The sequence below is a fragment of the Myxine glutinosa genome, chromosome 3 (assembly GCF_964187855.1).
Source record: "Myxine glutinosa chromosome 3, kmMyxGlut1.1, whole genome shotgun sequence".
Lineage (NCBI taxonomy): Eukaryota > Metazoa > Chordata > Myxini > Myxiniformes > Myxinidae > Myxine > Myxine glutinosa.
In genome coordinates this window covers 98,937,239-98,961,903 of record NC_136263.1, presented here as the reverse complement: position 1 = coordinate 98,961,903, position 24,665 = coordinate 98,937,239, and the positions used below count along the sequence as shown (strand labels likewise).

The window sequence follows — 24,665 nt, the reverse complement described above, 5'->3', positions numbered from 1 at the left end:
AGTTTGTCACACTTACAACAGTTTGTCACACTTACCTCAGTTTGTCACACGTACAACAGTTTGTCACACTTACAACAGTTGGTCACACTTACAACAGTTTTTCACACTTACAACAGTTTCACACTTACAACGGTTTGTCACACTTACATCAGTTTGTCACACTTACAACAGTTTGTCACACTTACATCAGTTTGTCACACTTACATCACTTTGTCACCCTTACAACAGTTTGTCACACTTGCAACAGTTTGTCACACTTGCAACAGTTTGTTACTTACAACAGTTTGTTACTTACAACAGTTTGTTACACTTACAACAGTCTGTTACTTACAACAGTTTGTTACTTACAACACTTTGTTACAATTACAACAGTTTGTCACCCTGACAACAGTTTGTCACACTTACAACAGTTTGTTACTTACAACAGTTTGTTACTTACAACACTTTGTTACACTTACAACAGTTTGTCACCCTGACAACAGTTTGTCACACTTACAACAGTTTGTTACTTACAACAGTTTGTTACACTTACAACAGTTTGTCACACTTACAACAGTTTGTTACACTTACAACAGTTTGTCACACTTACAACAGTTTGTTACTTACAACAGTTTGTTACACTTACAACAGTTTGTCACACTTACAACAGTTTGTTACACTGACAACAGTTTGTTACACTTACAACAGTTTGTCACACTTACAACAGTTTGTCACACTTACAACAGTTTGTCACACTTACATCTGTTTGTCACACTTACAACAGTTTGTTACTTACAACAGTTTGTCACACTTACATCATTTTGTCACACTTACATCAGTTTGTCACACTTACAACAGTTTGTCACACTTACAACAGTTTGTCACACTTACATCAGTTTGCCACACTTACCTCAGTTTGTCACACTTACAACAGTTTGTCACACTAACATCAGTTTGCCACACTTACCTCAGTTTGTCACACTTACAACAGTTTGTCACACTTACAACAGTTTGTCACACTTACAACAGTTTTTCACACTTACAACAGTTTCACACTTACAACGGTTTGTCACACTTACAACAGTTTGTCACACTTACAACAGTTTCACACTTACAACAGTTTGTCACACTTACAACAGTTTGTCACACTTACAACAGTTTGTCACACTTACAACAGTTTGTCACACTTACAACAGTTTGTCACACTTACAACAGATTGTCACACTTACAACAGTTTGTCACACTTACAACTGTTTGTCACACTTACAACAGTTTGTTACTTACAACAGTTTGTTACTTACAACAGTTTGTCACACTGACAACAGTTTGTCACGCTTACAACAGTTTGTCACACTTACAACAGTTTGTCACACTTACATCAGTTTGTCACACTTACAACAGTTTGTCACACTGACAACAGTTTGTCACACTTACAACAGTTTGTCACACTTACATCAGTTTGTTACTTACAACAGTTTGTCACACTTACAACAGTTTGTTACTTACAACAGTTTGTTACACTTACAACAGTTTGTCACACTTACAACAGTTTGTTGCACTGACAACAGTTTGTTACACTTACAACAGTTTGTCACAATTACAACAGTTTGTCACACTTACATCACTTTGTCACCCTTACAACAGTTTGTCACCCTTACAACAGTTTGTCACACTTACAACAGTTTGTTACTTACAACAGTTTGTTACACTTACAACAGTTTGTCACACTTACAACAGTTTGTTGCACTGACAACAGTTTGTTACACTTACAACAGTTTGTCACAATTACAACAGTTTGTCACACTTACATCACTTTGTCACCCTTACAACAGTTTGTCACACTTGCAACAGTTTGTTACTTACAACAGTTTGTTACTTACAACAGTTTGTTACACTTACAACAGTCTGTTACTTACAACAGTTTGTCACACTTACAACAGTTTGTTACTTACAACAGTTTGTTACTTACAACACTTTGTTACACTTACAACAGTTTGTCACACTTACAACAGTTTGTTACTTACAACAGTTTGTCACACTTACAACAGTTTGTTACACTGACAACAGTTTGTCACACTTACATCAGTTTGTCACACATACAACAGTTTGTCACACTTACAACAGTTTGTCACACTTACATCAGTTTGTCACACTTACAACAGTTTGTCACACTTACAACAGTTTGTCACACTTACATCAGTTTGTCACACTTACATCAGTTTGTCACACTTACAACAGTTTGTCACACTTACAACAGATTGTCACACTTACATCAGTTTGCCACACTTACCTCAGTTTGTCACACTTACAACAGTTTGTCACACTTACATCAGTTTGCCACACTTACCTCAGTTTGTCACACTTACAACAGTTTGTCACACTTACAACAGTTTGTCACACTTACAACAGTTTTTCACAATTACAACAGTTTCACACTTACAACGGTTTGTCACACTTACAACAGTTTGTCACACTTACAACAGTTTGTCACACTTACAACAGTTTGTCACACTTACAACAGTTTTTCACACTTACAACAGATTCACACTTACAACAGTTTGTCACACTTACAACAGTTTGTCACACTTACAACAGTTTGTCACACTTACAACAGTTTGTCACACTTACAACAGTTTGTCACACTTACATCAGTTTGTCACACTTACAACAGTTTGTCACACTGACAACAGTTTGTCACACTTACATCAGTTTGTTACTTACAACAGTTTGTTACTTACAACAGTTTGTCACACTTACAACAGTTTGTCACACTTACAACAGTTTGTCACCCTTACAACAGTTTGTCACACTTACAACAGTTTGTTACTTACAACAGTTTGTCACACTTACAACAGTTTGTCACACTTACATCAGTTTGTTACTTACAACAGTTTGTTACTGACAACAGTTTGTCACACTTACAACAGTTTGTCACACTTACAACAGTTTGTCACCCTTACAACATTTTGTCACACTTACAACAGTTTGTTACTTACAACAGTTTGTTACACTTACAACAGTTTGTCACACTTACAACAGTTTGTTGCACTGACAACAGTTTGTTACACTTACAACAGTTTGTCACAATTACAACAGCTTGTCACACTTACAACAGTTTGTCACACTTAGAACAGTTTGTCACACTTACAACAGTTTGTCACACTTACATCACTTTGTCACCCTTACAACAGTTTGTCACACTTGCAACAGTTTGTTACTTACAACAGTTTGTTACTTACAACAGTTTGTTACACTTACAACAGTCTGTTACTTACAACAGTTTGTCACACTTACAGCAGTTTGTTACTTACAACAGTTTGTTACTTACAACACTTTGTTACACTTACAACAGTTTGTCACCCTTACAACAGTTTGTCACACTTACAACAGTTTGTTACTTACAACAGTTTGTTACACTTACAACAGTTTGTCACACTTACAACAGTTTGTTACACTGACAACAGTTTGTTACACTTACAACATGTCACACTTACAACAGTTTGTCACACTTACAACAGTTTGTCACACTTACAACAGTTTGTCACACTTACATCTGTTTGTCACACTTACAACAGTTTGTTACTTACAACAGTTTGTCACCCTTACATCAGTTTGTCACCCTTACATCAGTTTGTCACCCTTACAACAGTTTGTCACACTTACATCAGTTTATCACACTTACAACAGTTTGTTACTTACATCAGTTTGTCACCCTTACATCAGTTTGTCACCCTTACATCAGTTTGTCACCCTTACAACAGTTTGTCACATTTACATCCGTTTGTCACACTTACAACAGTTTGTTACTTACATCAGTTTGTCACCCTTACATCAGTTTGTCACACTTACAACAGTTTGTCACACTTACAACAGTTTGTCACACTTACATCAGTTTGCCACACTTACCTCAGTTTGTCACACTTACAACAGTTTGTCACACTTACAACAGTTTGTTACTTTCAACAGTTTGTTACTTACAACAGTTTGTCACACTTACATCAGTTTGCCACACTTACCTCAGTTTGTCACACTTACATCTGTTTGTCACACTTACAACAGTTTGTTACTTACAACAGTTTGTCACCCTTACATCAGTTTGTCACCCTTACATCAGTTTGTCACCCTTACAACAGTTTGTCACACTTACAACAGTTTGTCACACTTACATCAGTTTTCCACACTTACCTCAGTTTGTCACACTTACAACAGTTTGTCACACTTACATCAGTTTGTCACACTTACATCAGTTTGTCACACTTACCTCAGTTTGTCACACTTACAACAGTTTGTCACACTTACATCAGTTTGTCACACTTACAACAGATTGTCACACTTACATCAGTTTGTCACACTTACAACAGTTTGTCACACTTACATCAGTTTGTCACACTTACATCAGTTTGTCACACTTCCAACAGATTGTCACACTTACAACAGTTTGTCACACTTACAACAGTTTGTCACACTTACATCAGTTTGTCACACTTACATCAGTTTGTCACACTTACATCAGTTTGTCACACTTACAACAGATTGTCACACTTACAACAGTTTGTCACACTTACATCAGTTTGTCACACTTACATCAGTTTGTCACACTTACATCAGTTTGTTACTTACATCAGTTTGTCACACTTACATCAGTTTGTTACTTACATCAGTTTGTCACCCTTACATCAGTTTGTCACACTTACAACAGTTTGTCACACTTACATCAGTTTGCCACACTTACCTCAGTTTGTCACACTTACAACAGTTTGTCACACTTACATCAGTTTGTCACACTTACATCAGTTTGCCACACTTACCTCAGTTTGTCACACTTACAACAGTTTGTCACACTTACATCAGTTTGTCACACTTACATCAGTTTGTCACATTTACATCAGTTTGTCACACTTACATCAGTTTGTCACACTTACATCAGTTTGTCACACTTACAACAGTTTGTTACTTACATCAGTTTGTCACCCTTACATCAGTTTGTCACACTTACATCAGTTTGTCACACTTACATCAGTTTGTCACACTTACATCAGTTTGTCACACTTACATCAGTTTGTCACACTTACAACAGATTGTCACACTTACAACAGTTTGTCACACTTACATCAGTTTGTCACACTTACATCAGTTTGGCACACTTACAACAGATTGTCACACTTACATCAGTTTGTCACACTTACATCAGTTTGTCACACTTACAACAGATTGTCACACTTACAACAGTTTGTCACACTTACAACAGTTTGTCACACTTACAACAGGTCAAGACAGTGAATATATCGTTTGTGAGTAAAGCAGTGTCTAATGTGATTGAAAACACAACTTTTTACATATTGTTTCTGAATATTTCAATCACCTGTGATCCTTTCTTCCACATCTCATTCACATTCAATGAAGGTTGCTGTGCTCATATCAATTGGACAGTAATCCTGTTGGGCAAAGACACAGAAGGCAGGAGAAAGAAAATTGCACATAAATGATGGGTTATTGCCAAATGACTGCAACCCACTCTGCCAGGGGGTATAATTAAACCTGTGTGGGTGAGAAGGTGCTATTAGATTTGTGTTTAGTTGAACATGATGTGCATATAATTCTGATTGTACTTCTATAAAAAGCAATGGAATGTAGAAGTGATGTTCATATCAGGATATTTATGTGAAGGCAGCTGTCATAAGATGAAAACATTTGCGTACATCAATGGCAGTGGTCATAAAACGTGAATGCTAGATTATACCGTTATTTTGAGATGATCCACTTCCATTCAATATCACATTTCACATACTGCAAACATAAATCGAACAAAACACTCTTTAATGCTATATCATGGCAAAACACACACACACACACACACACATTGTTACAGATTCGTCACTTCCGCCTTTGTTCCCCTGCACTCACGAAGCGAAAAGCGGGGTTAAGCATTCAAGTACGTACGTGCGTGTCTGCATTTTAAAAATTCATTTTCTTGGCAAAGGTTGGTCCGATTGACATGAAATTTTCACCATAGGAGTGCCTCCTCCTATAGAATATTTTAATGATTATTATGACGTCATATGTCACGTGGTACAGGCGCCATATTGGAAAAACGTTACACCTCTATATCTCCCAAACCGATCAATGGAAAAGATTGAAACACAGCTCATTGTCAAGTACTCCCCTTGGGGAATAAGATTTATTAATGATGATGTCATCTGTGCCTTCGTTATGACGTCATAATTCGACAAGTACAACACGTATCCGATCATTGTGAATTTTTTTTTCTCAGCAACTGTTGGTCTGATGGGCACTGTTGGTCTACAGGCGCCATCTTGGAAAAACCTAAAAATGTTGCACCTCTATATCCCCAAAACCGCTGCATTGAAAAAACTAGGGCATGCCCGTACTATATATATATCTAAAATTATATCCCCCCCCCCTCTATTTACATGGAATGGTTTGGTCCATTCGCAAAGCCAAAGGCAAAGCGAACGGCTTGCGAGTACGGTGACAATCCCCCCCTCTATTTACATCAAATGGTTTGGTCCATTCGCAACGACCACAGAACCCCCCCCTCTATTTACATGAAATGGTTTGGTTCATTCGCAACGCCAAAGCGAACGGCGAACGGCTAAATCGCCATAGCTCGGTAACTACTTGTCCGATTAATTTCAAACCTTGAAAAGGCACATCCTCGGGTCCCCAGCAATATACCTGGCAAGTTTAAAGTATATCGGACCCGTGGTTGTCGAGAAACAGCGGTCACAGACAAACAAACATACAAACATACAAACAAACATACACACAGAGATTAGTGGAATTATAGATAGATTGCAGCATGTCTCATTGTAAAGAACTCCATATGGGGAATAGGTGTTGTTAACGATGACGTCATTGGTGCCATAATTATGTCATAATTCGACAGGGACAACACTTAGTCTGATCAGTTTGAAATGTATTGGGCATGATCTATGCAACAATTATATTAGAGAATATAAATTAATGATGTCATCGCTCACGTGGTCTGGCAGCCATATTGGATCAAAGAAAAAACAAAAAACAGAAGAGTTGGCTCACAACAAGTTGACTGTGCAGGGTAAGTATTCCTTGAATACCATCTAGTTGTTATGATATACTTGTAGGATTTTTAGTTTCAGGAAATATTGTTGTTAAGATTTCTGTGAGAAATGGAGATGACTTTCGTGAAAGGTAAAAAGAAATGTTTGTGGAGGAAAAAGAAAAGCATGGCAAAGAAACCGGAAGAGGTCAGAGGAGGGAAAAGTCAGCAGGGAAAAAGAGACGGCGGTGAGTCGCATCGAGGCTGCGAACGGACTTCCTCGATATTGGTCGCGAATGAATTGAGGCTTCCCGTGAAAAGGATTGCCCACGACATCGTCCAATATTGCGATTGCAATTAAACCTGCACGTCAGGTTTTGGTACCAAGCATGAACTATTGTTGGCGGGAAAACAAGCGCCTTCATTACAGGCCGATCCACCATTTTTCCTCCAGGAGGCCGTCCGCCGGGTGCATCATGTTTTATCGTTGGGATTCCCATATCGACATCATCGTGTGGATCGCTGTTGGTCCCCATATCGGCTTAATTCCCATATTGACCTCTTTGTGTTGATCGCCGTTGGTTTCCATATCGGCTTAATCATTGGTGGACGTGGGGCGTGGATTGCACTCACGTTTTAGGGGATCGTTACCGTGCCGCCATCGACCCGACCTCACACCTTGTAACTCCTCATCCACAGCCGCGCCGTTACCTGCCTATTGTTCTTGCCGTTCTGCACGACTTCGACCTTCACCCAGCGTGGGGATTCGTGCATGGACTTTGGGATTGTTACATTCCACTCACATTTGGCATATCGTGAGTTTATTGCTTTGAGAGCATAGGGGAATGATGGTACCATCATATGCATTGTTCATGAGATGCAAATGATATTTTCATGGTACTTTCGTTAAGAGTGTTATTATTGTGTATGTGAGAGTTCTCAATACAATTACTTGTTTTGTTCTACAATTGCATTGGTGTGGTTTCACCATGGTTTATTAGAACACTCAAAATATCAAATCTTTCTGCCGCGTTCCTTCCCAAGACTCTGAGGGGCACCGTAACCGGAGTTTGGGGAAGTAACATGTACCAATATGCACACACAAACACACTACACACGCACATACACACACACACACACAAACACAAACACACACCCACACACATACACACAGTCTGGAGTGATATTGCATTGATTTTGTCAAACTATAAACTTTCAAGATGGACTACGTGCATGCAAAATCAGTTTTATACACCACCGTTATGCACTGTGATAACACGACGTTGACTCACATTTTAGGAGAGAAAGGCTTTATTTGTTACCATGGAATGCAGCGTCAATCAGCATCATTGATAGCAATATCAACAGAGTCATCTTCATCACAATACTGCACCCTCTCACATGCCACACCCCTTCATGCTATATATCCATGTATAGCATGGATATTGGATGTATTACGAAGGAGATTTGTGTTCTTCAGTGTTCGAGTGTTTTATTCAATTTAAATGATGTTTTAAAGCAGGTTTAAAGCATATAAATAAATAAATTCTGGGTTTTACCGCTGTTTTTTCCAAATGTCTATTACATCACCATATCTAACGCGTTACATTAGTTCTTCGTGCTTGTTGTTTGTGTCCTTTATAACGTCCTTAAAAACAGTTTGTTTCCTGTTTGGAATGATTTTCAATTTTGTTTGACTGGCAGGCAGGCAAACATGGTAAAAATATTATCTTACTCCTCTCTGCGCATGTGCGATTGGGATTAATTCAGAGCAAAAGTACAGTAGTTAATATGGCAAACTTTTCTTCCGATTCATATTGCAATTCATGTCGAATATAACATTAGATTTAAATAAGTTGTTCCTCGATCATAAACTGACAATCAGAAACTGATCAGATGGACGGACATGAACCAATTGCTTAACCCCCACCTTTCGCATCGCATGCATAGGTAAATGACCAATTTGGTATAACTAACAATGATAGGATGGTTCAGGGGAAGTGCACTTACTGTATTGTCTTGGTTTCACTTTCGACCCAACTAAAGTTTTAGTGGTGCTTCACAGACAAGGACATCGCAAAGTGGGACATCTCTTCAACTGATGTCAAATTGGGTGTCCATCTGCCAGCATTAGTCGGTGGACGTTAAAAATCATATAGTGTCCTTCATGAAGAGTAGGCGAGCTATTGCCCACACCCTAAACAAATTCTAACCGACAAAGAACATTGCATCATCGACATTGCCACGGCTCCTCAGCCAATGATGCTATTTGCAGCCATGTGTTGCGTATGGAAGAAGAAAAAGAAGAAGTGGGTAAGCTATCATTTCCGTGCTATCAAGATTACCGAGAAGTAAACCAGGCTATTGTGCATTGTCAACAAGTAAATCAGGCTATTTTGCATTGTCAATAAGTAAATCAAGCTATGGCGCATTGTCAAGAAGTAAATCAGGCTATTGTACATTGTCAAGAATAAACCAGGCTATTGTGCTTTGTCAACAAGTAAATCGGGCTATTTTGCATTGTCAATAAGTAAATCAGGCTATGGCACATTGTCAAGAAGTAAATCAGGCTATTGTGCATTGTCAAGAAGTAAATCAGGCTATTGTGCATTGTCAATAAGTAAACCAGGCTATTGTACATTGTCAAGAAGTAAACCAGGCTATTGTACATTGTCAAGAAGTAAATCAGACCATTGTGCATTGTCAATAAGTAAACTAGGCTATTGTGCATTGTCAATAAGCAAACCAGGCTATTGTGCACTGTCAAGAGGTAAACCAGGCTATTGCACACTGTCAATAAGTAAATCAGGCTATTGTGCAGTCAATAAGTAAATCAGACCATTGTGTAGAATAATAAATTTAACTTCTTTTCTACTTCAGAAACTTCCAGAAACTTCCAGAAACTTCGTTATAGCAAAATCAATGTTTTATTCACTTTTGAGAGATTTGCTGTATTTCACTAAATGCACGAATTAGATATTAATGACATTGTTCTGCCGGTCGTGGCTGCAGCTCCTTTCTCTAGGTCTTCGTTGAACCTCGTTCAGTTGTTGACCAGTCTCCAGTTGTTCACTCCTCTTCATTCACTCTCCCCGTCCACTCTTGTCCCTGCTCGCAACTTTCTCCTGGTTTTAAAGCCCCAAACTCCTTTGATGTTGCGGAGTATGCAGGGTCACCCCCGAGGTTAAATCCCCTTGGGACATGAGAGCCTGCAAGCGTCTCTGGTTCTCTTGTTCAAAACCCTTATTTGGCTCTTGCTTGGCCAGCTAGTACTTATTTCTGTTCAAGAGGTCAAATACTCTGACCTGCTGAGGAAGAATTTGCAGCCTGTGCGCAGTGAACTGAACATAGGCTATTTTTCTACACAGATGGCGGTCCACGAGCGTTACACATTTTGTCTGAAATTAACTCTCCCACCCACCTGTTAACTCTAGTTCTATGCTCTTTACTCATTCGTTAAGTAAAACATATACCACTTTACACACGATCACATTGAGATATATATTCTAGCAATACTGTCAATATGAATATTTATTCCCTGACAATTGCACACTGTCAATCAGTAAATCAGGCTATTGCGCAGTCAATAAGTAAATCAGACCATTGCACACTGTCAATAAGTAAATCAGGCTATTGCGCAGTCAATAAGTAAATCAGACCATTGTGCATTGTCAAGAAGTAAATCAGGCTATCGTACATTGTCAATAAGTAAACCAGGCTATTGTACATTGTCAAGAAGTAAACCAGGCTATTGTACATTGTCAAGAAGTAAATCAGACCATTGTGCATTGTCAATAAGTAAACTAGGCTATTGTGCATTGTCAATAAGCAAACCAGGCTATTGTGCACTGTCAAGAGGTAAACCAGGCTATTGCACACTGTCAATAAGTAAATCAGGCTATTGCGCATTGTCAATAAGTAAATCAGGCTATTGTGCAGTCAATAAGTAAATCAGACCATTGCACACTGTCAATCAGTGAATCAGGCTATTGCGCAGTCAATAAGTAAATCAGACCATTGCACACTGTCAATAAGTAAATCAGGCTATTGCGCAGTCAATAAGTAAATCAGACCATTGTGCATTGTCAAGAAGTAAATCAGGCTATCGTACATTGTCAATAAGTAAACCAGGCTATTGTACATTGTCAAGAAGTAAATCAGACCATTGTGCATTGTCAATAAGCAAACCAGGCTATTGTACATTGTCAAGAAGTAAACCAGGCTATTGTGCATTGTCAATAAGCAAACCAGGCTATTGTGCACTGTCAAGAAGTAAACCAGGCTATTGAACAATGTCAATAAGTAAATCAGACCATTGTACACTGTCAATAAGTAAATCAGGCTATTGCGCAGTCAATAAGTAAATCAGACCATTGCACACTGTCAATCAGTAAATCAGGCTATTGCGCAGTCAATAAGTAAATCAGACCATTGTGCATTGTCAAGAAGTAAATCAGGCTATCGTACATTGTCAATAAGTAAATCAGGCTATTGCGCATTATCAATAAGTAAATCAGACCATTGCACACTGTCAATAAGTAAATCAGACCATTGCACACTGTCAATAAGTAAATCAGGCTATTGCGCAGTCAATAAGTAAATCAGACCATTGTGCATTGTCAATAAGTAAACCAGGCTATTGTGCACTCTCAATAAGTAAATCAGGATATTGCGCACTGTCAAGAAGTAAACCAGGCTATTGTGCACTGTCAAGAAGTAAACCAGGCTATTGTGCACTGGCAAGAAGTAAACCAGGCTATTGTGCATTGTCAAGAAGTAAACCAGGCTATTGTGCATTGTCAATAAGTAAACCAGGCTATTGTACATTATCAATAAATAAACCAGGCTATTGTGCATTGTCAAGAAGTAAACCAGGCTATTGTGCACTGTCAAGAAGTAAACCAGGCTATTGCACACTGTCAATAAGTAAATCAGGCTATTGCGCACTGTCAAGAAGTAAACCAGGCTATTGTGCATTGTCAAGAAGTAAACCAGACTATTGTGCATTGTCAAGAAGTAAATCAGGCTATGGTTCATTGTCAAGAAGTAAATCAGGCTATTGTACATTGTCATGAAGTAAATCAGGCTATTGTGCATTGTCAAGAAGTAAATCAGGCTATTGTGCACTGTCAAGAAGTAAACCAGGCTATTGCACACTGTCAATAAGTAAATCAGGCTATTGCGCATTGTCAAGAAGTAAACCAGGCTATTGTGCATTGTCAAGAAGTAAACCAGGCTATTGTACATTGTCAAGAAGTAAATCAGGCTATTGTGCACTGTCAAGAAGTTAACCAGGCTATTGTGCATTGTCAAGAAGTAAACCAGGCTATTGCACACTGTCAATAAGTAAATCAGGCTATTGCGCACTGTCAAGAAGTAAACCAGGCTATTGTGCATTGTCAAGAAGGAAACCAGGCGATTGTGCATTGTCAAGAAGTAAATCTGGCTATTTTGCATTGTCAAGAAGTAAATCAGGCTATGGTGCATTGTCAAGAAGTAAATCAGGCTATTGTGCATTGTCAAGAAGTAAATCAGGCTATGGTGCATTGTCAAGAAGGAAACCAGGCGATTGTGCATTGTCAAGAAGTAAATCTGGCTATTTTGCATTGTCAAGAAGTAAATCAGGCTATGGTGCATTGTCAAGAAGTAAACCAGGCTATTGTGCATTGTCAAGAAGTAAATCAGGCTATTGCGCACTGTCAAGAAGTAAACCAGGCTATTGTGCATTGTCAAGAAGGAAACCAGGCGATTGTGCATTGTCAAGAAGTAAACCAGGCTATTGTGCATTGTCAAGAAGGAAACCGGGCTATTGTGCATTGTCAAGAAGGAAACCAGGCGATTGTGCATTGTCAAGAAGTAAATCTGGCTATTTTGCATTGTCAAGAAGTAAACCAGGCTATTGTGCATTGTCAAGAAGTAAACCAGGCTATTTTGCATTGTCAAGAAGTAAACCAGGCTATTTTGCATTGTCAAGAAGTAAATCTGGCTATTTTGCATTGTCAAGAAGTAAATCAGGCTATGGTGCATTGTCAAGAAGTAAATCAGGCTATTGTGCATTGTCAAGAAGTAAATCAGGCTATGGTGCATTGTCAAGAAGGAAACCAGGCGATTGTGCATTGTCAAGAAGTAAATCTGGCTATTTTGCATTGTCAAGAAGTAAACCAGGCTATTGTGCATTGTCAAGAAGTAAACCAGGCTATTTTGCATTGTCAAGAAGTAAACCAGGCTATTTTGCATTGTCAAGAAGTAAATCTGGCTATTTTGCATTGTCAAGAAGTAAATCAGGCTATGGTGCATTGTCAAGAAGTAAATCAGGCTATTGTGCATTGTCAAGAAGTAAATCAGGCTATGGTGCATTGTCAAGAAGGAAACCAGGCTATTGTGCATTGTCAAGAAGTAAATCTGGCTATTTTGCATTGTCAAGAAGTAAATCAGGCTATGGTGCATTGTCAAGAAGTAAACCAGGCTATTGTGCATTGTCAAGAAGCAAATCAGGCTATTGCGCACTGTCAAGAAGTAAACCAGGCTATTGTGCATTGTCAAGAAGGAAACCAGGCGATTGTGCATTGTCAAGAAGTAAACCAGGCTATTGTGCATTGTCAAGAAGGAAACCAGGCGATTGTGCATTGTCAAGAAGTAAATCTGGCTATTTTGCATTGTCAAGAAGGAAACCAGGCTATTGTGCATTGTCAAGAAGGAAACCAGGCGATTGTGCATTGTCAAGAAGGAAACCAGGCGATTGTGCATTGTCAAGAAGTAAATCTGGCTATTTTGCATTGTCAAGAAGTAAACCAGGCTATTTTGCATTGTCAAGAAGTAAACCAGGCTATTTTGCATTGTCAAGAAGTAAACCAGGCTATTTTGCATTGTCAAGAAGTAAATCTGGCTATTTTGCATTGTCAAGAAGTAAACCAGGCTATTTTGCATTGTCAAGAAGTAAATCAGACCATTGTGCATTGTCAATAAGTAAACTAGGCTATTGTGCATTGTCAATAAGCAAACCAGGCTATTGTGCACTGTCAAGAGGTAAACCAGGCTATTGCACACTGTCAATAAGTAAATCAGGCTATTGCGCATTGTCAATAAGTAAATCAGGCTTTTTTGCAGTCAATAAGTAAATCAGACCATTGCACACTGTCAATCAGTAAATCAGGCTATTGCGCAGTCAATAAGTAAATCAGACCATTGCACACTGTCAATAAGTAAATCAGGCTATTGCGCAGTCAATAAGTAAATCAGACCATTGTGCATTGTCAAGAAGTAAATCAGGCTATCGTACATTGTCAATAAGTAAACCAGGCTATTGTACATTGTCAAGAAGTAAATCAGACCATTGTGCATTGTCAATAAGCAAACCAGGCTATTGTACATTGTCAAGAAGTAAACCAGGCTATTGTGCATTGTCAATAAGCAAACCAGGCTATTGTGCACTGTCAAGAAGTAAACCAGGCTATTGAACAATGTCAATAAGTAAATCAGACCATTGTACACTGTCAATAAGTAAATCAGGCTATTGCGCAGTCAATAAGTAAATCAGACCATTGCACACTGTCAATCAGTAAATCAGGCTATTGCGCAGTCAATAAGTAAATCAGACCATTGTGCATTGTCAAGAAGTAAATCAGGCTATCGTACATTGTCAATAAGTAAATCAGGCTATTGCGCATTATCAATAAGTAAATCAGACCATTGCACACTGTCAATAAGTAAATCAGACCATTGCACACTGTCAATAAGTAAATCAGGCTATTGCGCAGTCAATAAGTAAATCAGACCATTGTGCATTGTCAATAAGTAAACCAGGCTATTGTGCACTCTCAATAAGTAAATCAGGATATTGCGCACTGTCAAGAAGTAAACCAGGCTATTGTGCACTGTCAAGAAGTAAACCAGGCTATTGTGCACTGGCAAGAAGTAAACCAGGCTATTGTGCATTGTCAAGAAGTAAACCAGGCTATTGTGCATTGTCAATAAGTAAACCAGGCTATTGTACATTATCAATAAATAAACCAGGCTATTGTGCATTGTCAAGAAGTAAACCAGGCTATTGTGCACTGTCAAGAAGTAAACCAGGCTATTGCACACTGTCAATAAGTAAATCAGGCTATTGCGCACTGTCAAGAGGTAAACCAGGCTATTGTGCATTGTCAAGAAGTAAACCAGACTATTGTGCATTGTCAAGAAGTAAATCAGGCTATGGTTCATTGTCAAGAAGTAAATCAGGCTATTGTACATTGTCATGAAGTAAATCAGGCTATTGTGCATTGTCAAGAAGTAAATCAGGCTATTGTGCACTGTCAAGAAGTAAACCAGGCTATTGCACACTGTCAATAAGTAAATCAGGCTATTGCGCATTGTCAAGAAGTAAACCAGGCTATTGTGCATTGTCAAGAAGTAAACCAGGCTATTGTACATTGTCAAGAAGTAAATCAGGCTATTGTGCACTGTCAAGAAGTTAACCAGGCTATTGTGCATTGTCAAGAAGTAAACCAGGCTATTGCACACTGTCAATAAGTAAATCAGGCTATTGCGCACTGTCAAGAAGTAAACCAGGCTATTGTGCATTGTCAAGAAGGAAACCAGGCGATTGTGCATTGTCAAGAAGTAAATCTGGCTATTTTGCATTGTCAAGAAGTAAGTCAGGCTATGGTGCATTGTCAAGAAGTAAATCAGGCTATTGTGCATTGTCAAGAAGTAAATCAGGCTATGGTGCATTGTCAAGAAGGAAACCAGGCGATTGTGCATTGTCAAGAAGTAAATCTGGCTATTTTGCATTGTCAAGAAGTAAATCAGGCTATGGTGCATTGTCAAGAAGTAAACCAGGCTATTGTGCATTGTCAAGAAGTAAATCAGGCTATTGCGCACTGTCAAGAAGTAAACCAGGCTATTGTGCATTGTCAAGAAGGAAACCAGGCGATTGTGCATTGTCAAGAAGTAAACCAGGCTATTGTGCATTGTCAAGAAGGAAACCGGGCTATTGTGCATTGTCAAGAAGGAAACCAGGCGATTGTGCATTGTCAAGAAGTAAATCTGGCTATTTTGCATTGTCAAGAAGTAAACCAGGCTATTGTGCATTGTCAAGAAGTAAACCAGGCTATTTTGCATTGTCAAGAAGTAAACCAGGCTATTTTGCATTGTCAAGAAGTAAATCTGGCTATTTTGCATTGTCAAGAAGTAAATCAGGCTATGGTGCATTGTCAAGAAGTAAATCAGGCTATTGTGCATTGTCAAGAAGTAAATCAGGCTATGGTGCATTGTCAAGAAGGAAACCAGGCGATTGTGCATTGTCAAGAAGTAAATCTGGCTATTTTGCATTGTCAAGAAGTAAACCAGGCTATTGTGCATTGTCAAGAAGTAAACCAGGCTATTTTGCATTGTCAAGAAGTAAACCAGGCTATTTTGCATTGTCAAGAAGTAAATCTGGCTATTTTGCATTGTCAAGAAGTAAATCAGGCTATGGTGCATTGTCAAGAAGTAAATCAGGCTTTTGTGCATTGTCAAGAAGTAAATCAGGCTATGGTGCATTGTCAAGAAGGAAACCAGGCGATTGTGCATTGTCAAGAAGTAAATCTGGCTATTTTGCATTGTCAAGAAGTAAATCAGGCTATGGTGCATTGTCAAGAAGTAAACCAGGCTATTGTGCATTGTCAAGAAGTAAATCAGGCTATTGCGCACTGTCAAGAAGTAAACCAGGCTATTGTGCATTGTCAAGAAGGAAACCAGGCGATTGTGCATTGTCAAGAAGTAAACCAGGCTATTGTGCATTGTCAAGAAGGAAACCAGGCGATTGTGCATTGTCAAGAAGTAAATCTGGCTATTTTGCATTGTCAAGAAGGAAACCAGGCTATTGTGCATTGTCAAGAAGGAAACCAGGCGATTGTGCATTGTCAAGAAGGAAACCAGGCGATTGTGCATTGTCAAGAAGTAAATCTGGCTATTTTGCATTGTCAAGAAGTAAACCAGGCTATTTTGCATTGTCAAGAAGTAAACCAGGCTATTTTGCATTGTCAAGAAGTAAACCAGGCTATTTTGCATTGTCAAGAAGTAAATCTGGCTATTTTGCATTGTCAAGAAGTAAACCAGGCTATTTTGCATTGTCAAGAAGTAAACCAGGCTATTGTGCATTGTCAAGAAGGAAACCAGGCGATTGTGCATTGTCAAGAAGTAAATCTGGCTATGTTGCATTGTCAAGAAGTAAACCAGGCTATTTTGCATTGTCAAGAAGGAAATCAGGCTATTGTGCATTGTCAAGAAGGAAACCAGGCTATTGTGCATTGTCAAGAAGTAAATCAGGCTATTGTGCATTGTCAAGAAGTAAATCAGGCTATTGTACATTGTCATGAAGTAAATCAGGCTATTGTGCATTGTCAAGAAGTAAATCAGGCTATTGTGCACTGTCAATAAGTAAACCAGGCTATTTTGCATTATCAAGAAATAAATCAGGCTATTGTGCACTGCCAATAATAAATCAGGCAATTATACATTGTCAAGAAGTAAACCAGGCTATTGTGCATTGTCAAGAAGTAAATCCGGATATTTTGCATTGTCAAGAAGTAAATCAGGCTATGGTGCATTGTCAAGAAGTAAATCAGGCTATTGTGCATTGTCAAGATGTAAATCAGGCTATTGTACATTGTCAAGAAGTAAACCAGGCTATTTTGCATTGTCAAGAAGTAAATCAGGCTATTATGCACTGCCAATAATAAATCAGGCACTTATGCATTGTCAAGAAGTAAACCAGGCTATTGTGCATTGTCAATAAGCAAACCAGGGTATACCACATCTACCAAACCAGTTTAGAAAAATTTGGGCGAACAATGCATGTTTTACATCTGAGCGCCTGAGAAGTAAACTGCGTTTTTCCCCATCTGATCACCCTGATGAGTAAAATATGTAAACTGGACTTTCCCAATCTGAGCCCCTGAGAAGTAATCTTGGCTATCCCACATCTGTACCTTGCAAAGTAAATTGAGCTATCCCACATCTCTACTGTGAGAAGTAAACTCAGCTATCCCACATCTAGTACAAACTGAGCCATCCCACACCTGAGCTCTGAGAAGTAAAGTGGGCTAGCCCACATCTGATCACTGAGAACGAAACCGGGCTTTTCCACATCAGATCCCCTGAAAAGTAAACTGGTTTATAGTGTAAATAAAACTTATCAATAGCGAATTAGGTGTAAATATTATGGTGAAATGTTCTTAATAATCGTTTTGCATGTTTTTGGTTGTTTGATATTCCTTTCGAATCACATTTCATATATATTGTGCATCGTCAACAAAGTGTACAAATCACGATTATCTACATATTGTCGTGTGACTACCCTCTGGTGAACACCGCAGGGTGACAAAATGACAAAACGAGCTTTAACTCCGAGGCGTTCAATTCAATATGACGGTATTCGCTGTATGTGCGGGGAGGGAGGCCGAAGAGCTTACCTTAACGGATCCCACCGGCAATCTTCCAACCTGCAAAAATTAATTCAACCGACACAGGATTTACAATGTACAAAAAATACCGGATTTAATAAAGAAAATGCCGGTCACAAAATAATGCACAATAAAACTATATTCCTAAATTGGACGTCCCCACATACAGACTCAAATACAAACAAAGGGAAAGAACCACCTTTAAAGGCCATTTCCCCCCGCAGAGCAGGGGTTGGCCTTTTTTGGGCACCATGGTCCCCTTTTTGAAGCAATGTTTTATGGCCGGATGCCCTTCCTGCCCTTTTTGAAGCAATGTTTTATGGCCGGATGCCCTTCCTGCCCTTTTAGAAGCAATGTTTTATGGCCGGAAGCCCTTCCTGCCGCCAACCCTGTTAGTTGCCTCTTGCGACACACAGGGAATTACCAGAAAGCCGGTACACAATTTGCCGACCTTGGAAGGATGACAGGCTGAGTCAACCCCCCTGGCGTTAATTCAGCGATCGACCGGGATTCGAACCCAGAATCCTCGGATCCCAAGCTGGCACCCTAACTGCTAAGCCAACACCAGGCTTACAAACAAAGGGAAATATAACTGAAAAATAAATGTGTAGTTTGTGGCACTTAGCTCAAATCGGCTCTTGAATCTCGTCAGGAATCGTGAAAATCCCCCTCGCGTCCTTGGCGGGAAAATGCGCTCATTGGGGCGAACTAGGCCTCGCCGTGCGTCTGCTCACTCCTGGCTTCATCGAGAGCGCAGCGAGCAGGCCGTATCTGTCCACTCGTCGTTCTTGCTTGGGAAACCGCAGTTCTCGGTCCGCAGTTCCTCCTCCTCACGATCACTATGAAGATGTCAGAACATGACCGTTCATGATGAATCTTCTTTGCGCAATAGAAACAGCGACCGTTTGCTCTGGGATCCAGACGAGAAGAAGAAAATGTCCGCCGTTCCAATTATTTTATACTTGAGGCTCTGACGTCATCCTACGACGTCTCCGTGTCCGCTGCTATCAGCGAGTCCCATATTACAAGTCTTTGTGCCAATTAAATCCCAGACCAATCACTGCTCTTCTAGTTGTGGCTCCACGGCCCAGCCTGATTGAGGTGGTGACGTAGTGGCTGCAGCACCAGCAGTAGGGTTTGATGCCTGGTTTCCGGTTGGTTTTTAATTAGTGTCATTAATTATGGTGCGGTGTCATAAGGAACACAGGAAAAGATTACAGAAGCAATTACATACAGGGGATTAATTGACCCATAATCCCTCGCTGATTAACAAACCCCACCCCTCTCATGGGGATGAAGATACAAGCTCTTCCACGACATACGGTCTACACAGATTTCCTACTTATGATACATCGAGGTTTCTTCTTCTTCATGACAGTCAGAGCACACTAATCTATACACTCTACCTGGCTCTAAGGTAATAATAATAATAATAATAATACATTTATTTTGTATAGCGCTTTTCAAGAAACCCAAAGACGCTTTGACATAGTACGTAAAACAAAGACAAAAAAGACAAAAAACATAATTAAATAACCAAACAGAAAGGAAGGAGAAGAAGAGACGGTCAGGGGTTGAATGCGGTGTTGAACAGGTGGGTCTTGAGTGATGATTTGAATGTGGTGAGTGAGGAGGAGTCTCTGATGGTTTGAGGTAGTGAGTTCCAGAGTGTGGGAGCGGCGATGGAGAAGGCCCTGTCCCCCCAGGATCTGAGTTTGGTCCGGATGGGGGGGGACGGGGACGGGGGGGACAGGAGGTTGGCAGCAGCAGAGCGGAGGGTGTGGGTGGGAGTGTGTCTGGGAAGGAGGTCAGTCAGGTAGGATGAGGTCAGTCAGGTAGGATGGGGCCAGGTTATGGAGGGCTTTGTAGGTCAGGAGGAGGATTTTGTACTGGATTCTCTGGGAGATGGGGAGCCAGTGGAGCTTGTGAAGGACGGGGGTGATGTGGTCCCGGGCCCGGGAGTGGGTGAGTAGACGGGCAGCGGAGTTCTGAATGTATTGAAGTTTATTGATGATATTTGATGGTGAACCATAGAGGAGGCTGTTGCAGTAGTCCAGACGGGAAGTGATGAAGGCATGGATGAGGGTTTCTACAGCTGTGGAGGAGAGGGATGGACGGAGACGGGCAATGTTTTTCAGATGAAAGAAGGCTGTCTTGGTGATCTGTTTAGTGTGTTTGTCGAAGGAGAGGGTTTGGTCAAAGACGATGCCAAGATTCCGGATGTGAGGGGAGGTGGATACTGGGATACCGTCGATGTTGAGGGTGAAGTTGTGGGTGGATTTGGTGAGCGTTTTTGGTGCAATAATGATTATTTCGGATTTATCACAGTTTAGTTTGAGGAAGTTGATTTGAAGCCAGGATTTTATTTCAGTGATGCAGTTTGTCAGGATAGAGTGGGTGACGGTGGAAATTGACTTGGCGGAAATGAAAAGCTGGATGTCATCGGCAAAGCAGTGGAATTGGAGACTATGACGACGGATTAAGTGACCAAGGGGGAACAGGTACAGGATGAAGAGGAGGGGACCGAGAACTGAACCTTGGGGGACACATTGCGGGAGGGGAGCAGTGGGGGATTTGCAGTTATTGATGGAGATGAACTGGTGCCTGTCGGAGAGGTATGATTTGATCCAAGAAAGGGCAGTGCCAGTGATGTTAAGGTGGTTTCAAGTCGGGTAAGGAAGATGATGTGATTGATGGTGTCAAAGGCGGCGCTGAGGTCGAGAAGGATGAGAATGTTGAGGTTACCGGCATCGGAGGAGAGGAGAAGGTCGTTGGTGATTTTGAGGAGTGCAGTTTCCGTACTGTGGTTGAGGCGGAATCCGGATTGGAATGTTTCATGCAGGTTATTGGCAGAGAGGTGATGTTTGAGTTGAGTGGCTACAGCGCGTTCCAAAACTTTTGACAGAAAGGGTAGGTTGGAGATGGGTCTGAAGTTATTTGGGGTGTCAGGGTTGAGTCCAGGTTTTTTCAGAATGGGGGTGACAGCAGCGATTTTAAGGGATGGTGGGATGATGCCAATAGACAGGGAGGAGTTTATTGTTGCAGTGATAAGTGGAGAGAGAGCAGGAAGGCAAGCCTTAACAAAGCTGGAGGGGGTGGGGTCCAGAGTGCAGGTGGCAGTTTTCATTCCTATGAGGAGTTCAGAGAGGTCAGTAGGGGAGACTGGGGAAACCTGAGATAGGGGTTGGCAGGATAAGGGGGGGCAGATGGTTTGAGGGGGAGCAGGTGAGGTGGTGGTTAAGCTGCTGTAGATGTTGTCTATCTTGCTTTGAAAGAATGAAAGGAAAGAAGTGCAATTGTCGACTGTGAATGACTGGGTGGTGGTATCCAGGGGGCTGAGGAGTTTGTTTATTGTGGAGAAGAGTGCTTTTGGGTTTCCGGAGCCAGAGTGGATTATTTGAGAGTAGTAGGTGGAGCGGGCGTGGGAGAGGGCATCTTTGTAGTGCTGCAGGTGGTCTTTGTAGGCTTGGGAGTGGATTGTGAGACCTGTTTTATTACGGAGTCTTTCAAGTTGGCGGGCACGGGTTTTCATCAGGCGGAGTTCAGGGGTAAACCAGGGAGCAGAATGGGTGAAGGAAACTGTTTTGGTTTTTATAGGCGCAAGCTGGTCGAGGCAGGAGGAGAGAGTGTGGTTGTAGTAGTCAGTGAGGTCAGAGGGGCTGTGCAAATCAACGAAGGGAGAGGTGGACATCTTTTCGGAGAGGGAAGATGAGAATGAGGTAGGTGAAAGAGAGCTGAGCTTACGGAAGTTGATTATGCGTTTTGCCTTGGTGCTGGGGTGGGAATGTTGATGGTCATAGTGATGGCTAAGTGATCGGAGAGGGTGAGGTCAGAGCCAGAGAGATGGTGTAGATTTAGTCCAATAGAACAGACAATGTCCAGAATGTGACCACGGTTATGGGTGGGAAAGTTGACATGTTGAGTGAGGTTAAAGCAACTAAGAATATCAATGAAGTCAGCGTTTATTGTGGAGTCAGTGGAGTCCATGTGGATATTGAAATCACCGAGGAGGAGGGTTGAGGGGGAGAAGGAACATGAGACTGGGTGTTTACACCTGATGATTACACCTGATGATTACAACAACAACACCTGATGATTACATCAGGTAATCAACAAACCAACAAATCAACAAACCATCAACAAACAAACCATCAACAAACCATCACAACAACAACGAATATCAACAAACCATCACAACCAAACCCAACACCAACAACACAACACCTGATGATTACAACAGGTAATCATTGTCTACCCCCTACAAACTTAACAATATATATAGTAATATTTTATTTGCAATATTTTTCACAAATGCTTTTCTTCAGTTTTAAACTTCATTCAATAAATATCGGTTCTGGTATTTGGGAAGTCTTCACATTTCGTTTGAGATCAATTTTATTTATCACATAAAAATATTGCTGTAGTCGTCCAGTCGTGCCAGTTTCCAAGTACGAGTTCAGCGAGTCACCTCAATGTGACCATAATGGTCAACCTGTTTGAAGACACCCAGTCGGATGATGTGTCCACTAGTCATGATACTGTACTGGTTGGGGTCTCTGAGCCAGCTGAGCACTACGCTAATGAATACCATACGACTCCGAGCCAGAGGACATGTGACACTATCTGGGTGTACCGCGTTTAATAGCCGCAGCCTATAAACCCTCAATAGGCTTTCCTTAATTACCAGAGGAGGAACCATAACAACCTTAATTCACCCCGACACCAGGCATGTTTAATGAAGCAATATATAATCATTCATTGGTCAAGGTGTAGTGGATACAAAGAGCAATGAACAAATAATGATGCAACAAACCAATACCTCTTACCCACTACCAATACGTGCCCAATGAACCAAACAAACAATAAGAGCTCCTTAAATATTTAATTATTAAAGCACGACAGACACACCACAAGATATAGACAATAGGGAATGCAAAAGACAAGAATAATTTTCCAGGAGAGGGCTAGACCTTGGCTCCGGTGGGATGTAGCTCTGGCTCACCCCACAGCGTGCGAGGGGCAAGCTTCTCCTCCAAAAGTTCCTGAGAACTCCCCACTTCCTTATTTGCTGCGCCCTTTTATCTCTTTGGGATATCCCGACATTGTTGATACACAGCTCTCCTCTCCACTCACTTGCCATTGGGCACCGGCTTGGTCCGTGGGCAAGGCAAATTGTCCGTGACCCTTTCAACTCGGTGGCTGTCAATAACTCGGACTGCGTTACCATCAAGTTTCGTTTTGGCCCAAAACTAGCGCAGCAAGGCCTAGTGAAACATTTTAAAGACTATTTTAGACAGATTTATAAAGGTAAGGACATTAAGAATGTGGTCAAAATGATTGGGAATTTTAGACATAAACATTATGAAGGGGAGACGGCATCTATCTATTACATAAGCGAAGCATGTCTAATGTCACAATTAATTACGTCACACTTATGCTGATACATTCATTAAGGAAATAACTGAACTATACCAAGTATTGTTAACCCTTAGGAGCCAATTTGACAACAATATACAGTACAGGGGAACTTAGATACAAGAACTTATATCCACACCACATATACTTGATTAAATGACTTGTATTCTATGTTATAAGAGTATCTTGGTTGCTCATGTAAGAAAATTTGACACCCTGCAAGAGTAGAGATTCTTTGCCATGGAAAAGGCTTCACGACCTGTCTGAAGCATTGGGATACTTTATCCAGAGTATGGGCCTCCACCACTACCAGTACCTACATACCGACACCATCATTACTATTTCCACCTCAAAACCTTTACAAACAACATACATCTATTATTTACACTCTAGAAGAGACACTTAGCCAGGGCAACAGCACCCAATGGTCGACATTTTCGAGAGACACCATGGGAGTGTTTTTCTACAGCATGCTAATTACCATTCTATATTACTAGGGCATTGCCCGTACTATATCTATATCTAAAATTATATCCCCCCCCTCTATTTACATGAAATGGTTTGGTCCAAAGCGAACGGCTTGCGAGTGGTGACAATCCCCCCCCTCTATTTACATGCAATGGTTCGGTCCAAAGCGAACGGCTTCCGGAGTTTGGTAAAGAAATCGCCATCGCGTACACAAACGCGCAGGAAAGCGAATGAATCGCAAATTCGTTTTTATCAGTTGTAAAACATAGTTTAACGCCAACATAGTTTGCAAACGTGAAATAAATGAATACGCTCTCAAATGTGCCATCCGAGGC

At 40.6% G+C, this 24,665-nt stretch overlaps 1 long non-coding RNA gene across 1 annotated transcript; it reads right to left on the bottom strand.

Annotated features, from left to right (window-relative positions):
* Positions 1-5,390: 5,390 nt before the first annotated feature.
* LOC137423991 (uncharacterized) lies at positions 5,391-23,569 on the bottom strand. Its single transcript, XR_010983860.1, has 3 exons — positions 23,450-23,569; positions 18,457-18,486; positions 5,391-5,414 (listed from the first exon to the last, which is right to left on the bottom strand). It is a non-coding gene; the product is annotated as an uncharacterized LOC137423991 (long non-coding RNA).
* Positions 23,570-24,665: the final 1,096 nt, after the last annotated feature.